We start from the raw sequence: 5,338 nt of genomic DNA on the forward strand, positions 1-5,338 counted from the left end.
GTTTAATAGTAAGTGTTGAACAATAATGGTAAGCCTATAGGGTTTAATAGTAAGTGTTGAACAATAATGGTAAGCCTATAGGGTTTAATAGTAAGTGTTGAACAATAATGGTAAGCCTATAGGGTTTAATAGTAAGTTTTGAACAATAATGGTAAGCCTATACGGTTTAATTGTAAGTGTTGAACAATAATGGTAAGCCTATAGGGTTTAATAGTAAGTCTTGAACAATAATGGTAAGCCTATAGGGTTTAATAGTAAGTGTTGAACAATAATGGTAAGCCTATAGAGTTTAATAGTAAGTGTTGAATGATAATAGGAAGTCTATAGGGTTTAATATTAAGCACTGAATAATAATGGTAAGCATATAGGGTTTAACACTAAGTGTTGAACAATAATTGGAAGCCTATAAGATTTAATAGCAATAATAGGAAGCCATTGATTAGAAACTATTAATAACAACTTAATTATTAACTCATTTGGTTTACATAGTTTCAATAATTGGCTTAGGCTTACCTTAACTGCTATTGATATTGTTTTTCAAAATAATTTTTGATTTTTTTTACCCATTTGTGTAATTTTCTTCCTTTTTTTCTCCCATTGTCTTTATTACCTAGATTTGTAAAAGTTACAGTGCTGGATGAGGTTCAACAGTAGTGGCTCTTATTTTTGGCAACTCAAATTTCTGTCAGTACTCAAACTAGCTTTGAAATAGATAGCTCCATAAAGTTTAGAAATTAATCTCATAGCTACATATTTTCACTGATTGACAATTCCAAGAACTTTGTGAGAACAAAGAACCATACAATATCTGCCACATCCAGTGCCAACAATCCTTTAGTCCAATACAACAGACATAATAGTGGCTTAGGTTCTATTTGTAACATCAATTGTTAATTGTTACAATGTAGTTGGTTACTTACACTAGTGATATGCTACCTAATATGTAACATGCATCAAATTTCTCCTGGTATTAACCATGCACTGAATAATCTTACTGAAAACATTTAAATACAACAATCTTATATTAGTAGTACTAGCAGAAAAACTTGATCTACGATTTAGTGATTATTTGAAAAACTGAATGTACTATGCTACCTCAGCCAATCAAAATGTTCCAAATATATCACCACAGATAAAACACAATAATCCAACTTTGTAAATTAGCATAATCTGAACAACTGAAATATATAAAGCACAAATATTTCTTTATAAGGCAACCAACAAAATCACTTTTAGTTACCTAGCTTCAAAAATAGAATAAAATTAATATGGATCAAACCAAATAATGTTTATTGCATCCTAACATCAACTTACCCACACAATACAATGTTTACTCTGAAAACACACAATATAATTTAAGGGCAACAAAGACATTGTAGGTCCATTTAGGTTTTTCCATCCACTAAACTTTAAAATCAAACACTCATAGACATCCTTTATCATTCAAACACTTATCAAGCCTTCCCTTAAACTAACTGCATCCACCACATCTGAAGGCAACCTGTTTCACACACCAATCACCCTGTTAAAAAAAATAAAAATATTCTAATTATTACTTAGTCAAATCTATAATCCTTCACATCCATGAACTCGTCTGATAAAATTTTAAAAGAATGAAAATTAATTGCATACACAATATACTCCATCATCAGGCAAGCATTTCCACAAATCTATATCTATGTTTCCAAAGTTATACCATTAATAGTTACTACCTCTAATAGTAACAATCACGTTTATATTTACATTCCAAAATTTTGACTTCATCACTCAGACAACTTTCATACCAGTACTACTATTAATATAATTTAAACCTCATAACAATTTGAATTCCTGAATTATGTCTTCGCCAATTCCCCCGTGCTTCAGAGAAAAGAAATCCAATTCCATGATGTTTTTTAATGGTCTGACTTTAACTCTAACTCTAAGCATCTCATAATAACATAAAATCTAAATGAGGAAGACTTTTTTGAAAATGAAATTGAAAGTCAAACCACGAATAGCTCAAAGTGTAATATTACTACTATTAGTAAAGCCTAAATGCTCGTTCGTCGATCTTTTCGGTACGTTAACTTTAGCATGATTATGAGATGTAATTATTTCATTATAAACACTAAAACAGTGTAAATTTAAGTTTAGCCTTTAGAATTAAGAGGTTAAAAAACGTGTTGAGACGCATCTTTATGTACTTAAGCCTAACTGACGTATCTCTGGTTGGTGTAAGGTTTTGTAAATTGTATCAAAGAAAAATCACCAAGTTGTAATTGCAAAAAAAATATGCAAAACTGTGTAACTAGTGAAACTAATAGAATAGATTAAATGGATTTTAAAACGTCGACACTCACCTCTTCTTCGGCACACAACACTTACTCCTAAAAAACTTCCGCAACCGCTAGGCAGGACTATGAAGACCTTCGAAAGATTTTGGCGCGGAGTACCTGTACTTTTTATTTTAAAAATAACAATATATTAAAGGTCACTTTTAATTTTTGCTATAATATCAACTAAATAATGATTAATTTCAAATAAAAGAGTACATTAGATGATTGATTGATATGTACATCTATGTTTATATATCAATGTTAATCGTCATGGTAATGACGTCACCTAGATAATCGTTTCGTCTGTACTATTTGAATGACGCCCACTTTAGCGGGTGTTTCAGTGAAGTGTTACACGTCGTTTTGCCGGTTAGTTTATCTAGTGTTTAAAGAGACAATTTGAAAGTGCGATCAGACAGTTTAAAAAGTAGAAAGTTGCGTTTTTATTTCGGTATATTCTACCAACAAGTGGTAGATCAGAAGATTAACATTTAGTATCATGGATTTCGTTTTCACGTGTGATTTTCATACCAACTTAAGTTAGAACTAGATATTTAGATGTTCGTGTCAGCTAGAATATCGGCTTGACTTTTGCGAGTTTTAAGAATACGAGTGAGCGCAAAGCCGTTTTAACTTACCAATATATTTTACTTCTTAGAAGTATTATATGCAAAATTTGGCTCTCGAACTATATTGTAACTTTTTATATCAAGTTCAGCTGTGCATATTATTACAAACTTCTTTGATTATTGTATAGAACATCGTACTAATTTTGTAGGAATATTTCATTTGGTGCTTATCGCTGACCGAGCTTTCCCAGCAGTAATGGTTTGAAAAGCTTTATTATAAAGTTCAAAGGTTTATGTTGTAGCGCAGTTGCTATACGCGTGTACCACAGATCCTTCAGGTGTCTTTTTTTTTTTTTTTTTTTCATGTGCGAAACCACAGCCAAGGGAACGGGCTTGGAAAAATCTTGTGGCCGAATAACCAAACATTTTCGTGACCTTGCGCTATTACAGTTATGGTGTCAGTGTATTTTTTGGTACAGTATTATTAATGAAAGAAATTTGTTTATTTTGCTGCAAATTGTACTACTTCGCAGAAAATTCTACATTTAATTTTAAGGTTGCTTATTTGCCTGGAGAAAATAATACAGAATATTTTATTGATTAAATGTTGTTGGGTAACAAACATTGAAATCAATATTTACTAATTTGAGTATAAAATAAACATAATTACAGTGAAGAAAGTTCTTTGATCTCTTGCTTTGAGCCATCTAGACACTTGTGCTTTGTATTAAGAACTGAATTCCTTAAGATGATAAAAGATAGACTTGGAGCTTTAAAAGCGGTAAGTTAAATAAAACAAATAGTGTAATTTTTTATATATTGGAATACTGCTGTAATTTATTTATTTAGTAAATTTCTAAGTGGATTTTTCTTTTATCTTTGGGATTTCCTAATGATTTATGATTATTTAGAAGTAAAATGTGTATGTTAAAATAAATTATTTCTGTTTTATATGCTTATATTATTAGTTGCATTGCATTGTTATTTTATATTGTTAATTTCATTATTACATTTATATGCAGATTTAAGATTACAATCTCTACTTGGTTTATTTTCACTGAAATTGTGACCACTATGTTCTATTTAAACCATATGGGAGTAAATATCCGAGTTCTTTGATTCTAAACGTAACCTCTTAAGTTGTGTATATTGAGTGTGTTTTTGGTAGTGTAAATCAAGACAGACCAAAAAGAAGATTGTTTTCATTGAACAAGTTTCTTAGATCTTTTGCTGACAACAATCTGCCACAAATGTTAGTACTTTGTTAGATGTTCAAGTTACATTGTTATTAAATCTGTGTTATTTAGTTTTGTGTAATAGCAAATGTAAATTGTAATTATTGAATTTGAAACACCTACAATTTAAGTTACGAGAGAGAAAACGTCTGGTGTATATGTATATTACTGCTAAATATAATCAAGGTTTTCTATTCACAAACAATATGCAATATTACAGTATTATATGAACATTAATTTTATTGCTGTCATAATCAAATGACATGCGTATGAGGAAATGTATTTATTTTTTTTCTTTCTAATATGTGTTATCTGATAAAGAAAACTTTTTATTTATTTTTGCTAGCAAATTTGCCTGGAGACATGTTGATTTATTTTAAGAATAATTTTTCAACTAATTTTATAATGGTAAGGATTTGTTTTGGTAACTTAATAAACTATATTTTATTATACAAAGACCAGATCTGTAAATATAATTTATGGTACAACAATTGTTATAACTTGAATAATGGTGGTGATGAAAATACAAGGAAACCATTGTTATTAAGTTTACTAACCAATTATTAAATCAAGAGATTATTTATGGAACTCTTGTGTGAAAGTTTTACACAGAAAATTGTTATATGATTTAATGCCCACAAATTGTAATTAATTTACATTCCAGACCCAGAGTGAAGATGATGAAACCCATAACTTGGTGTCTATTGAAATAGAGCCTATTGATGGTGTGTTGGGAGAATTTTTTAAAGAGGTGAGATTTGATTATTTTAATTAGATGTACACTAACTACATTATGGAAAGCAGGGGATGCATAACATGGACAAGTGAGATTTGATTATTTTAATTAGATGTACACTAACTACATTATGGAAAGCAGGGGATGCATAACATGGACAAGTGAGATTTCAGAAGTTCATCTTTCTCCTCATCAAAACAACCAATGTAAATTAGACACAATCCTTCATATTCATATATATGGATATATAAGTTACCTGTTGCATTCTTTGCCTGGAGAAATAAATTTATTTTTCTCATAGATTGGAGGGTTAATTAAATATTTTGAAAATTGAGTATTATGTTATTAAAGTTGTGTCATTGGTATTTTTTGCTTCTCTGAAATAACTTATTGTAAGGCTAACTTTTCTTATAAAGCATATGCAATAGATAGTCTTCGGCATTTGAGAAGCTTTATCGAAGGTGTTATTACTAATTTTTG

At 29.8% G+C, this 5,338-nt stretch overlaps 1 protein-coding gene across 1 annotated transcript in view; it reads right to left on the minus strand.

Moving 5' to 3' along the window:
- LOC106470673 (GTP-binding nuclear protein ran-1-like) overlaps positions 1-2,443 on the minus strand; it is a 13,707-nt gene extending 11,264 nt beyond the window's left edge. Inside the window, exon 1 of the mRNA XM_022399318.1 lies at positions 2,343-2,443. The gene's annotated coding sequence lies outside the window, so the exon portion shown is untranslated. The remainder of the gene's footprint in view (positions 1-2,342) is intronic.
- Between the last annotated feature and the right edge of the window lie 2,895 nt (positions 2,444-5,338).

The sequence above is a fragment of the Limulus polyphemus genome, unplaced genomic scaffold, assembly GCF_000517525.1.
Source record: "Limulus polyphemus unplaced genomic scaffold, Limulus_polyphemus-2.1.2 Scaffold4154, whole genome shotgun sequence".
Taxonomy (NCBI): domain Eukaryota; kingdom Metazoa; phylum Arthropoda; class Merostomata; order Xiphosura; family Limulidae; genus Limulus; species Limulus polyphemus.